The sequence below is a fragment of the Protopterus annectens genome, chromosome 10.part0, assembly GCF_019279795.1.
Source record: "Protopterus annectens isolate FY-2018-M chromosome 10.part0, PAN1.0, whole genome shotgun sequence".
NCBI lineage: Eukaryota > Metazoa > Chordata > Ceratodontiformes > Protopteridae > Protopterus > Protopterus annectens.
The window spans coordinates 1,655,286,948-1,655,302,015 of NC_056744.1; the positions used below are offsets into that span (position 1 = coordinate 1,655,286,948).

The window sequence follows — 15,068 nt, forward strand, 5'->3', positions numbered from 1 at the left end:
CTAAAAGCTAAAATTAATTCTGCCATCGTTGGAACCATAAAATTCTACAGTATCTCACTCGTGAAGGGAGAAATACTACTGTAAACCATCCTTCAACCTCAGCTAGAATTCACGCTACTGTTACCGGTCTGTATCTCTATTAAAAACTTTAAAGTCCTCCAAAGTCTTTCAAATAAGATTTACATATTTACACTCCAGTGGGCCAAATGGCTCATTATGAAAGACCAAGCAGACCTACTGTTCCTTTGCCTTCTCCATAAAACCCTCTGCAGTGACAACACTCCACTCCACTGCTTAGCCAAAGGTTTGAAAACAGAGCTGCACATTATCAGCTCTCACATGCTGCGCCAGGCACTAGTCAGGCATAAGGACTCCCTCTCATCCTTTGAACTCATCCTCTTCATCCATGCATCAAAATTACGGGATTCTCTCTGAAAAAATCTGTACACATCCATATACAGTAAACTCAAGAGAAAATGAACTTTCCTAGAGATGACAGCTTCTTGTACCAGCTTCAATCAACCCCCAATAACAAACTTAATCCTTCATCAGGAATTCCAAGATGGCTGTACACTAATCAGTAGCTTAATTTCTGCTTTCCCAGAGTAAAAACAGAAACGGGAGTAAGTGAAACTGTGTTTTTGGGTAAAATTCAGTTAGTGGCTACCAAGTACACCGTCTGGATACAAGAAATTAAGAAATTTAGAAAACCTGAAAGAATAAGGTGAAGAGAAATAAGGTGAAGAGAAAACATTACCACAAGGCATTCTATAGTTATGTCAAGAATCTAAATGGCAATGCTCAGATCTGCTCTGAGCTACAACAGAATGGCATTAAATATACTGATCCCAAGGATATTGCCAACATCCTGGCAGATCGATTTAGTGCCAACTTCTCCCCCCTCTCACTCCCTAAAGGGCCCATCTCAATACCAAAAGATTGCCAAATTCCAATAATCACGGCCACACAGGTAGAAACCGCACTCTCCAAAGCTAAGAATACAGCATCCATGAGACCAGATGACATCCCAGGCTGTGTACTACATGAACTACAAAATGAACTGGCACCTCACCTAAGTGTCATGATTAATCATAGCCTCACCTCAGGCTTCATGCCCACTGAGTAGCGCACAGCTACAGTTATCCCGCTCCACAAGGGAGGATCCGCCTTGGATCCCGGGAACTACCGTCCCATCAGTCTGACAAGCCTGATCTGCAAGGGCATGGAATGCATTTTCATGGAACTTATAAACACATTGGGTTTGTGAAGGGCCGATCTTGTCTCCTGAATCTGATTGACTTCTTCAAATCAGTCTCCAGAGCTGTGGACCAGGGTAAGGCAGTCCACACAGCCTATCTGGACCTCGCCAAGGCCTCTGAAACCATCCCCCACTCTGGATTCATAGATAAACTTACTAAGCTGGGCATAAATCCCTACGTCACTCGATGGGTTGCCAACTGGCTTACTGACAGAACCCAGACTGTAAAAGTAGCCGACTCAAGTCCAGCTCCAGACAAGTGGAGTACCTCAGGGTTCAGTCCTGGGACCACTCTTGTTTAGCATCTACTTCTCTGAAGTACAGGCCAACACTAAGGGACTCTGGCTAACAAAGTTTGTAGATGACTGCAAACTGGGAGCCAGTATTGAATCCCCAAATTATGTGGATATTCTACAAAAGGGCCTTACAGAAACAGATGCCTGGTGCCAGAGCCATGGGCTCAAGCTTAATTTATTTATTTTATTTTATTTATTTTACATTTGTTAATGTATAGTTATCCCCTTTGGAAAAAAACATGTACCCATGAATTACCACATAGATGATAGGACACTAAACATTGAAAGTGTGATGAGAGACTTAGGGACACAGGTGGACAGTGGCCTCACTTTCGATAACCACACCGCCACAACAGTCAGGAAATCCTTCTATGTGGCACACCTCATCACTAAGGGCTTTTCATCCAGAAAAAGGAGGTCATTGTCCCAGTGTACTCATCCCTTATTAGACCCATTATATAGTATAATGCCCCGTTTGGTATGTACCTCACAAGACATCTGCAACAGCTGGAAAGGCCACAGAAATACCTCACTAAAAGAATCACAGGCCTAAAGCAGATGCCATATGCTGACAGTCTAAAAAACTCCAGGAATACTCTGTGGCATATCGTCTACTCAGAGGCAATCTCTACTTAACATACAAGGACATGTCAAACCCTGAACTGTTGGACATACTCCACAATCCCTCAGAGCCACATGCTCCAGGGATCTAAAACATGTCATCACAATGAACAAAACATGCTGGAGGGATAGGTTCCTGACCCAGAGACTCCCCAGACTCTGGAATAGACTGCCCATACATGTCAAGCAGAGCACCTCCTTGGCCCTCTTCAAAAGGAAAATTGATGATTGGATGGGAGATAGGAAATCCATCCTGAGGATCATGTCAGTCGCCCTACTAGACAGGGGTCCAGAGAAGTAAATATTGTGGGAAGAAATATCCAGAGAATTGTTATGACTAGGCTTGCATAGGCCCTAGGGCTGATAGCTTAGTACCAACCTATGAACCTATATTTAGGTAGAATCTTCTAGCTGTTCAGCAAGTAGTTCAAACTTCAACTCTAGTACAAGAAATGGTTTCCAGTAATTTAGAAATAATAAAGTATACTCAGAGACAATTAAAACAAATGAAGCACTGAAGGAGTATAACAACCCAAATAACAAAAGGCTGGAAAAAATAAAGGAAGCTTAAACTATCTATTTAGATGAACTGATAAAACTGAGAAAATCTGAGATTTTCTGCTGTACTAGGGTAACTGAAAGGAATAGACTGCATTAATTTTATGAAAGCACAAATAAGCAACTGGACTGGTATTCCACAGCAAGGTTTGTTAACTGAAAGAGCACATCGAGTGTATGCTCCAAACTTGGGCATGAGAAAGAAGCCAAGATTTGTATTAGTAAAAATGCAATCATACCGGCAGAAAAGAGTTGATCCTAAAATAATTGTGGCAAAAGGGAAAGCTATTAAACACTGGAGACAGCAGAACGTTTTTGGAAAATGCTTATTCACTCTACAAATAGAAGACAGGCAAATTTATTCCAGTAACCAGGGAATACCAAGAGGCAGGCGTGATATACAAGCTGCTATCTTCAAAATACTTTTCCTGGAGGATCAAAACCATTTTTGGATGCAGAACAAGCTAAGGAAGAACTAAAAACTATCCAATAAAAAGTTAGCATCAAAAAGAAGGGGACTCTGCTTGTCATTCTTCAGACAATAAAGCTCATTGAGAGACTTTGCCAATTAAACTTTTTCCAGTGTTCCAAAGCAAATACTTGACAGATGGAAAAAAAAAACAAAGGTTTTAACTAGAAGAATCAGTAGTATCTTGAACTAAACCACAGTCTGGCATTGGGATATGGAGATGAACAGGAAGAATGGCAGCACTAAAATTAGTGAATAAATGGGAGACTACAAAGAATCAATCAACTTTGTGAAATATGGCTTTACAAGAAAAAGTGTTACAGAATGATTGGACTTTTCTTTGTTGACTTTGTTAAACTTGTGGGTAGACTGTAAAGCATATACCCTACTTTATGTCATTAATGTTTAGGAGGAAACTAAAAGGGGGGATAATTCTAAGTAAACCAACTTTTGTTCTTATTAGTATCTGTATAAAAATGTTTTATGACAAAGTGAGTGTAGTCAGGGGTACTTTAAATGTGTGGAGTCTTTTCAGTGGATATTGTGTGTTAAACATATTAAAATAAACAAGTACTTTTTAGTTGAAAGAAATATAGGCTTTACAGTATAAAAAGAGTAAAAAGGCTTGCAAATTACTGTGAATACATTGTGATCTTGGGCTGCAGGGATGAAGAGGGGTGTAAAAGTGATGGAGAGGGGTGTAAAAGTGCACTGATTATATTATGTGTAGAATTAATATGTTTTATCTTATTTTTACATGACTGAATGTAAATGCTATTGGCTAAACTATAAACAAGTGTTTTTTGTAAGCAAGTTTGTATTTGTGTCTTTCGGCTTTTCCCGGTTAGGGGTCGCCACAGCGGAACTCAGGTCCGCTAATGATTGGTAGTGGATTTTTATGTACCGGGTTACCAGCCCTGATGCACAACCTTCAACAAAGGCACACCCCATTCATGTATGCCTCCACACAGAAGATGCTCTAGCTGACAATCGAACGGGACAATGCCTTGCTATGAGATGACAACGCTACCGCAGCACCACCACCAAGTAGGATTGAAAAATAAGATAAAATCATTAAAGACATGACAAATGCAAAGTTTCTTACACCTGCAAAGAGATTAACTTTTTTCCTTTAGCAAATGTTCAGTGGGAGTCAGGAAGTCTGCAGCTGAAAGCATTTGTACATTCTGTTCTGAGTGTAATTGACAAAGATTCACTGCTGACTACTTTTACATGGAGACAATTTATCTGCAGCTGTAAGCAATTAATTTTGAGAGCACTGAGCATTCTTTGCAAAATTTAAAGGTACAATGGCATGCAATTCAGTGGAAAATAAAGTCTGAAATTATTGGAAGTGAATAAGAGACAGGAAGAAGACCAACAACATGGATATTAGTGAACAAATGTGGGTTTACAAAGTAATGGCATTTGTGAAATAAGGCTATACAAGAAAAAGTGGAAAGCATGGACTTCTGTTGACTTTCTTAAACTAGTGGGGGGATGAAAGGTGTTTGCCCCATTTCATGTCATTAACATTTGGCAGGACACCAAGGAGCAGGGAAGTGAAATGGAAAAAATAACTGTAAGTAAAACAATTTCTGTTCTTAACAGTATTTTTATAAAGCATCCCATGTTATAAATTTCATGTTATATGTAGTAAAGCATTTTTAGTTACTGTTGTACGTGATAAAGATACTAACTGCTCCTTTCTCTTTCTTTCTTCTATTAATTTTAAGAAATGTGAATATTACAGTGTAAAAAGATAAGCAAGGCTGGATAACAGCAAGTTTAAGTTAATAGGCTGTAATCTTGTGTTGTTGAGGTGGGGGATATAAAAAATATATAGATCATAATATACATACAGTGGATATGTTTTCTCTTACTTTTGGACAGGTGAATGCCTAGATTAAGACTTTTAGTTTAATCTAATAACAGGTTTTAAGTGGAAACAAATAAGAGAACACTGAATATTACAGTTTTCCTTTAGCAATAATTGTTCAACATGAGTTTAGAAGTTTGCAGCCATAGATTACATTTTTTCTTATGTTTCCATGGAGGCAAGCTGATTATAGGGCAATAAAAAAGCCAGATTACTAGTTTCTGTAAGGCTAAAAGTTAAGGTTTTCTAAAAGCATGCAAACTGTTTTTCACATCTGGTAGGGGAATAAAGCTAAAACAAAATCAAACAGCAATTAGCGTACACAGGAGCACAGACAGGAAGTTTAATGTCAGGTCAGATAATGCCTTGTGACAATTGTTCCTTTTAGGAAGGTTAAGCTTCAAGGGTTACATTTCAGTGCTTGGAGATGTACACAGTTGTGTGTGTTTGTATTAAGGTAGTAGGTTATGCTGGTAATCTGTGCGTATGTGGGTTTTTTTTTTTTTTTGCTTAACATTTTTCATCAAAACAGAAAGTCTTGTAAAATGTGACATAGGTTTTAATGGAGATAAGAAACAACTGTATGACAGATCAACGTGCAAAACATTTGTGGGTGCATGTATCACAAAAGCTGGAAATTGATATCTAAAAAAGCTGTCATTTACAACAGGTGAGAACAATAGCTTTCTATCATAATGGCTACACTAGCCACATTATTCTGAAATGTTAATGGCCTAACAGGTATAGAAAAAAAGGAAACAGCATGCAGTTTGCAAATAGCAATGCTGCAGAAGATGTATTTGAAAAGAAATAAGCATGTGTATTAGACAAAGAAAGGATTTCAGAACAGATATTCAACAGAATATCAGGGACAAAAGAAAAGAGGAGTACTTATACTCATAGTTAGAGGGGCTCTAATATAGTGATGGAAGTGAACAAAAGACAATAACTGTGGATTTGTGGTAGCAAGGGGCTATTGGCAAGAGAGGAGGATTATGCTGGTATGTATTTATATTCCAATGAAAACTGCTACTACAGAACTTAACATTTTGGGAGAAATCAGCTTTCAGCAGGGAATATAACTTATAGGTAGAGACTGAAATTTGCTTTACGATAAGTGAGGATGTATCGGGGATCTAGAAGGGAAAGCATAACAAGGGAGGACAGATTAAAGAAGAAATTAATACAAATAATTGGTATGGAAGACATGAATTCAGTAGTACGAACTCAAGAGAATTTACATATTATTCCCGAAGATACAATAACTGGGCGAGACAAGAGATAAATTGTATGGAATTACACTGACAGGCTTGGCAAAGATTAAAGTATTGCAGAATAGGGGAAAATCTCACAGAACAAGAAGAGGTGCAAATGCAAAGTGCTTAAGAGACGATAGGGGAGAATCTGGATAATATGCATGAGCTTAGAAAGATTGCTGTTAAATAACTATTTTTTTTCCAAAAATGTTTTTTGTTTTTAACAAGAACAATAACAGTGATAACATATTTACAGTCCTAACTAAAGAAATAACTATAAACAGAGTCCATAACAAAGTTTAAAAAACACAACAGCTAAAAACTTTTAAAGTAAAAAAATCAACAAATCAAAGTCACGGATCTCAGAGTAGCTCACCAGATTTATTAGAACTTACTGCTTCGGCACCAGGCCTTCAAAGAGTATATCCATGACTTTGATTTGTTGTTTTTTATGCCATAAAAAAGTTAAACCTTTATATACATTCAAGAGATCATTAAAATTTTCTCAATAATAAGTGTAACTTTTCCCAAGCAATTAACTTCTGTGTTAAGTTTTTTGTTCTGAGCTTTAAGGTAGAGATTTCTTTTTCACACAGATCTGTGGCTAAATAAATAAATTCATTTCTAAAAGAGAGGAGAATTGGTTTTCCAATTTTTCGTTACAACTTTTCTTGCTTGACCATAGTATATGTACTTGGGTTTTGGGTATGACTTCCGGTATTGATACATTAAATAGTATGAGAGAGTTAGAAATTATGCAATTATCATTCCATAAGGTCTTACAAAAATGTTCAAATTAATTCCAAAATTGAGATAACATTGTACATGCAACAATCATATGATACCAGTCTGCCTCTGCTGCTTTACATCTCCAGCATTTCATATCACTCTTTTTATATATTTTTGCAATTCTTTGTGGTGTAAATTAACACCTGTGTAGAAATTTCTAGGTGTATATCTTCCAATAAGGGGAATTTGTCATTTTTTTTCTACTGATTTTAGGAGGAGTTTTTTTATTGTTGGTAGAAAATTCTTTATTTATTTTAGTAGAGTACTCCCAATAGGAGTTGTTTAGAAAACTAAAATCAGATCTAATGGTTTTATAGACCAAGTATATAGATGAGGGGTCTTTCAAGGAACCACCTCGACACTGTAAAAAAACTCCACTGCCACTCATGAGCGGACAGGTGTGGTGACCCCTAACCAGGAAAAGCCGAAGAAGAAGTTCCAGTATTTTACGTATATTATTATTTCCATGGGTTTGCAAAGAAAATGTAATTTTGTTATAAATTAATTCTCTACAGGTTTGTATGTCTAAACAGTTACTATTATGTAGGCAATATCTGGCAATTAAATAGTTAGCTGGATGAATTTTATTGGTGGACAAAAATTTATTCCAGTACACTAAGTCACTATCTTTGAATTCAAGCATTTTGTTAATATCAAAGGAGATTAAGCATTCATTGGTGTATGCAATTGGAAAAGCAGATATTAATAAGTTTTTAACTAACTGATTGGATCTCTTGAAGTTTGTTAGTATTAGGTAAGCAACTATTTTTTTATAATAACTCCAGAACACAAAAAAAAAAAAAAACTTTTAGCACAATGGCTTGGGCAACGGACTGTATAAATGTTCATCACCAAACATTGGTAACTTATAGCAGGACAAATTTACCAGAGATCCTGTAGAGGTACAAGAGATATTTTGGAATTTTTATAAAAATTTGTATAATGAAAAGAGATGTGGAAATCAAGAAGGAGCATAAATGACAATATTAATGGAAAACTTAATTATGCCAAGGTTAAAGGTAAATGAGGCTCAACAACCAACAGTCAATACAGGAAGTGATGAAACAAAAATGATATGTAATCAATCTTTAGGAAAGTGTCTAGGAACAGATGGTATTCCTGTGGAAGTTCGGAGTGAAGAAAGTGATAAAGATCTGGAAGATTTTATTTAACAGTTATTCAAAAGGAGGGAAAGCACCAATGTCTTGGAAGAAAGCTGTGGTGGCTGCATTACCTAAAGATGGTAAAGGCCCATCAGACCCAACTTCATATAGCCACATATCAATTTTAAAAGAGGTGTAGAACATGTTTAGGTGTATGCTAGCTACAATAATGGCAACGCTATTGTGAAAATTGGTAGATATGGATTAATATGGTTTTGTGGAGGGGAATAAACATTTGACAACATTAATGGAAAAATGATAATCCAGAGGGAAACAGAATTTAAGAAAATAACACTGGTGATGGAGAGTCTTGATGCAGAGAAAGCATTCAACAGAATAAGCTGGGATTTTTATGAGTAGGTCAATGGATAAATTTGCATCCCCTGATACAATAATGAAGTTAAATCAGGAAGATATAGGAAGGATTTGAGGCAAGAATTAAAATGGAAGAGTTTTTTTTCTCCAATAAGTTGTATTTAAGCAGAAGAAAGAGGTGGGGTGTCCTCTTTTTGCTTTATATTTCGAGCCATTAGCAAAGAAAATAAGGTACTCAGAAATGTAAAGATATAATTGGTATGGTAATCAAGAAACATTGGCTTTATTTGGAGATGATATTAATTTTGTACCTGATAAATCCAGAAAAGAGCATCTTATGTTGTGGAACATTTGAGACAGTTCCAACTCTTTTCGGGATATAGAATTAAAGAAGAGAAAACAAAGGCTACAACCATGAATTATGTGCCCACACATGAATTGGTTCAGCAATACCTATATTTTTGGGGGCACATTAAGACATGATAAGATGAAGTATTTAGGAGTATGGATTAAAAAGGCTTCTGTTATGGCAACTAAGGATATGTGGGAAGAAACTAAACGAAAGATAATCTAAAACCTGAGAAGCTAGAAGATCTCATTTATGGATATGGATAGTATGGTACAAGTAGTGACATTTTCAGTCCCTTTAACTGTTATAAAGGCCAGGCATATCTTTTATCAACCAATTGAGAAGTTGTGGACAATAATAAAAAAAAAAAAAAAAAAAAAAAAAAAAAAAAAAAAGAGTTGAAAGAATTCATCAGGGAGACAAAGAAGGCAAGAATTAAGTAGGATAAACTGATCACTCCAATAGAGCAAGGTGGTTTAGGATAACCTGATTTGATATTTTAGATCTACACAATTAAGGCTGATATAATCTTCTGCTTGTGTTATGTGTAATTCAAAATGGAAAGGAATGATGATGATGAAGTGGGAGGAAGTTCAAGAAATATAGACAGAGATTTTGGATGCATATCCTTGAGGAGAATAATAGCCAGAAAGAATATTATACTCAAAGTATCAGAAAGTATTCTAAAAGCTAAGCCAGCATAAGAATGGAGAGATGAGATTTTGTCAATAGGAATGACTGGAAGCAGGGGTACAGAAAATAGGTAAAAAAGGGGCTGGAATTTACTGGCAAAGGAACGAAGATATCAGGAGCAAATAACTAGAGTGGGAAAGGGGACAAAGTGATATGAGGCCAAGAAGACATTTGTATTGGAAGTTAGAGACGGCCTTCCCTACCAAAGATTAATATCAAAGTATAGGCAAAGAGAAAGGACAGGGGAATCTTAAGTGAAAGACTTGCTCTGGTAGAGTTTGAGTCTAGAATAGCTGCGGTTGTTAAAAAAGGAATAATTAGAAGGGCATAAAACAAAATAAATGCAAAATAATAAAATACAAATATAAATATACATTATATAATATATATATATTATATAATAATATATAATGTATAATTATATACAAATATAAATATATACTATATATATTATTAATTTTATATATATATATATATATATATATATATATATATATATATAAATATAAATATAAAATACAAAAATAAATAAATACAAAAAGGCAGGAGTCAGAGCTGGACGTGGCAGAGTTAAAGATGTTAAGATTTTGCACTGGGTGTGATGAGGGTGGACAGGATTAGGAATAAGTATATTAGAGGGTCAGCCCAGGTTGGAAGGTTTGGAGACAAAGCCAGAGAGCAAGATTACGTTGGTTTGGACATGTGCTGAGGAGGGATGCAGAGTATATTGGGAAAAAAATGCTAAGGATGAAGCTGCCAGGTAACAGGAAAAGAGGAAGCCCTAAGATAAGGTTTATGGATGTGGTGAGAGAGGACATGCAGGTGGCTGGTGTGACAGAGCAAGATGCAGAGGACAGAAAGAAATGGATCCGCTGTGGCGACCCCTAATGGGAGCAGCCAAAAGAAGAAGAAGAAGAGTAGGGCATAAAACATACTGCATGGTAACTATAAGAATCAATCAGAGGGGATTAGAAAAGTTTGGAAGAGAGAGACTGGGAAAGCAATTTACAGGAAAACAAGGGAAAGACATTATGTATGGCTGCCATCATCCAACAATGTACTGAGGGGTTATTATCTTTGCTAGGAAGCATTTGCAAAAGTACTTTATATGCATCAAGCAGACATCAAAGAATATTTCCTTGGGCAGACAGCAAAGGTTGTTGGTATGAAGTTTAAAAAGAAAATATGTTTTGGGAGTGTAATTAGATGAAAGATTTTAACAATTCCCAATGGAGTACTCAGAAATATTGGTTAAGCAAATGGCTGTAAGTAAGGAAATTATATGTTTAAGTTGGGATACAGGATCAGAATTGCCTAGACATACTAAGGCCTTATTAAGTTTAATTCTGGTGGTTGCCAAAGCAATTACTAAGTCTAAACCAACTATATTTGAAGTATCGACTATTACAAAAAGCGATAAAAGAACTGGAAGAGGGGTGTTTAGAAAAGGAAGCGAGAAAACTGCACAATAAATGGAAGTTGTAGAAACAAAACATGCATAATACTGTTCAGTAGGAGGACTGAGGTTTAAGGGAAGGCAGGAAATGAGCAATTTATGTAATGTCGGACTGAAGATAATTACAAAGAAAAAAGTGTAGGTAAATGGAAAAAAATATTAATGTGGCTTGTTTTATTTTCTCAATGTATGTTTGCCTGTCTTTTAAGTCATGATTTAGTAAATAACAGTTTCCTCTATTCATCTTTCTATAAGCTGGGCATTGTGCCTTAGAACTAGCATACCCATCTCAAGACCCCTCTTCAATGCCCAACAGCCACTAACCCTTTAACTACTAAAATTCAAGATGCAAAAAAATGTCTCTAACTCCAGCTGATACTTTTTCTAAATATGTAAACATTGTACATTTCTCATTTCTTAATTCCAGACTTTTTGCCATTCTTGTTCTTACATTACTGTACCAATAAACTTCTAATGCACATATTCAGTTTCAGCTCCAGGCTGTAGCTAAAATGGTCCACACTGATCAGTCTACCACCACAGTTATCATAAATCAATACAATACATAAATAAATACATAAATAAAATAAACAAATACCCATGTGACCTGTGGGAATGTAGAATATAACTGATGCAGAATGCTTTTGTAGGTCTGTGGGTTTGCTGTACATAACATTTCTCATATACAATACACAGGCCTATGCAATTGGAAAATTGATTACACAGCATGGGTTTACCTTCTGTTGAACTTCTACACTTAATGTTGAGAACAACAAACTGTGTTGTGTGTACATAGCAACTAGTTAAGGCATTGCTGATAATTACTTCCACAATGGATAGAAACATAACCAGAACAGAGTATAAACTGTACAGTGGCATCATTTTGAAAAGGTGAGACATTTCTTTTAAATAATGACTTTGTATAATGACAATACACAGAGTCAGATCTGTGGGCAAAATATGAATGACAAGCTCCATGCCATAGAAAATTGCCAAACTGTACAACCAAGTGTGCGGATCATATGGTTAATTACTTTTTTGAAATGCTTCACACAAACCAGACTCCCATAAATGGGTCGTACATTAATAACATCCTTTAAGTAGTCCCTCTGAGATGTTGCCATATTTAGCAACAGTATACTCTTATTGAATTTGTAATATAGTTCAAAACAGTTCCACTTTTCGTCATCATGAGAAAATGCTATGGTACAGTCAAAAGGCTTCTCACAAATTTTTCCTACTGGTAAAAATTAAAACATGCATTCTACAAAACCACCCACACCAGTGGCATACATGTATGAAGCCTCAACTACATCCCAGTTGTCTAGAGTTTGATTAGTGGCAGGGCATATGACCATGCAGACATGGGAGGATGGTGTGCCCATCCTGGAAGGTGGTGCAGAACCAGCCACGTTCAACACGGGTTCCCTTTGAGGAGGTGCTAGGATATAAATATGTAACCTGGGGCTCAAACTGCCAATGAGTGGCATCCTTAACAGTAGATGCTTAAAATCATGCACAAAGACTGAGAAGTCCTTCTGAGCCTCAATGGTGATGCAGTTCATTCAACTCTGCTATTCAAGGGTCAGAGTGACACTATTCAGTTGCTCTTGTTGTTGGGATGTTGGTGAGAGCACAAAGCAGCTCCATGGCTTCCCGAATGATGGATGCCCTCCCCAGACAGCTCAAAAACGAGCTCCAAGTGAAAACCTTGGAGGTGAGGAAAGAACGGATTCTGTCTGACTGAAGAAGGTTTTGAAAGTTGGCAGACATGGGTCAAAAAAATCACCTTGGGTAAAAAAAAAAAAAAAACTCATACTTTCCATGAGAAAAATATTTTTAAAATAAAAAGACCAAAAAATAAAGCAGATGCCTTCAAGACATGTGTAGTTAATTGTTTCCATTCAAGAAATCTACAACTGATATTACTCACTTGTATATCTAGAATTGTCTTCTCAGGCCTGTTTCGCAAATATTTCACTTTGGATCCTAGAGATATCAAACCAGTTTTCAGCTGGCCCTATGGATATATAGAAATAGAATGAAAACATGTTTAAACCGCATATACAAGACTGTGGCTTGCAAAAGTATTATAATCTTTCTATACATACAAAGCAGCGAGAGTTCAAAACACTAACATGTTATCTACACCTATTGATTATTCCTTGGCTCTTGTTCTGAGCAGATATACAGATACTGCTGTGTAATAGAAGACCTGCTAGTGCTGGGACAGACATACAAACACTGCAGTGTAGTTCGCAGGGACAGACTTACCAACATACTGTGTATTTTATGAACTATAAGTACAGGTTAAACATATTCTTTAATCCTATATTTAAAAGGTAGGAGGCAGATAAACCTTAAAAAAGGAGTGGTGTTTATCATGCAATTAAAAAAAAAACACTGAGAAGCAGAAGTCCCCTGCGCAGTACAGTAAAGGTTTCCAAGTTCAAAATAGAATTATTATACTACACCCCCCCCCCCCCATGGAGATGACCCATTTTTCAGATTCTAAGAACAACCTCCTACTTCCTCCATCACCACTAACACTACCTTTTGTGTAACCTCTGCCCTCTGAGTTGACATTTTTAACTGTTATGTCTACCAAAGAAAAGCTGTGTTTTTTAAGCACAGATGATTTTCTTGTTAGACATACAGTTTAATTTTGGGAGATGGAGTCCGTCTTTACCTCACTGCTGTATATTTTATTTGTTTCCTAATTGCTGTTGATTTTTTTTTCGATTTAATTAACACCACTAACGTATTACACACTTCTGTTATGTTTTCCTATCACATCCTTTCCTAGTATACTGCTCGCTATGAGGTAAAATGGAAAGCTAAAGAACCAATTACACTTGCTTGATGCAAAAGAAGTCAATAAACCAGTCTAGTCTGCCCTTTATGTGCATTTAACATTCTACCTCACCTACATTTTTGCCTTCTCCCCTAACCTTTATCTACCTGTCCCATTTCCTCTGTACAGCTGTATTGCCTAAGGCGTTTAATTTTGGCAGGATCATAAATGATCAAGACAAAGCAGTCAGGCGAGTCACTTTATTACAGTAGAATTAGATAATACATACAAAACAGTATAATATAACTTAAAGCAATTCATCATACTATTTAAAGAAATAACAGAATTAATACATCACCGATAAAGTTAAAAGCTTAATCCTTGTGAACACTTCGACTGGGAAGCCCTGTTTCAGCCAGGCAGGAGTATCTATCAGGAAAGTCCCTGGGCAGTGCGTATACTCCAGAGGTGAGGCTTCTGTCTGACCGAGCAGAAAGTCCCATCTTTTAAAAACTGTGTGTGTTGACACACACAGGATTAGCAAAGATTATGTTGAAGGAAAACATAGGCAGGCGTTGGCCAGATGCCCAGGAATGCTCCAAGTAAGCCTGCTAGCTCTTGTGGTTAACTGAAAACATAAACAAATGTGCAGAACAAGTTATCTGCCAGGTCTCAGGGTCACAGAGCTTTTGCATCAACAAGAAGGAATGTGAAAAACAAGTCATAAAAGTAACCTCATTCCCACAGTTATATAGAAAAACGTAGAGGAAAATACAGCATAAAGAATATTAAAGGACCACTACAGGAAAAAAAATGAATAAACACATATTTATATCTTTTCTTGAAGTCGTACATATTGCAAACCTACATACACCAGAAAGATGATGCCTCTCAGCTGCACAGATTTTCACAGAATGTCCAGATTTTTGCCTTATATTTTTGTTCCATTTTTCATAAAATTGTGTTTTTCTGGGAAATTAGTGGCAAATCATTAAAGACAAGTTAGAAAATGATGACAGACGTTTGAGTTACAGACTTCATACCTTTCAGAAAATTCATGCTAATGCAAAACCTGTTATTCTATCAACTTTCTAAGTTTGTAAGAGCAATATTTAAAACTTGTCCCTATTTTGGGGCTTTTGTCCCACTTTTATTTATGGCTTTGTCCAGAT

At 36.4% G+C, this 15,068-nt stretch overlaps 1 protein-coding gene across 4 annotated transcripts in view; it reads right to left on the minus strand.

Annotated features, from left to right (window-relative positions):
* LOC122813863 (gastrula zinc finger protein XlCGF26.1-like) overlaps window positions 1–15,068 on the minus strand; it is a 137,308-nt gene that overhangs the window by 84,444 nt on the left and 37,796 nt on the right. For all 4 annotated transcript variants that reach the window (XM_044086403.1, XM_044086404.1, XM_044086401.1 and 1 more), the window contains one exon: window positions 13,036–13,122. The gene's annotated coding sequence lies outside the window, so the exon portion shown is untranslated. The remainder of the gene's footprint in view (window positions 1–13,035; window positions 13,123–15,068) is intronic.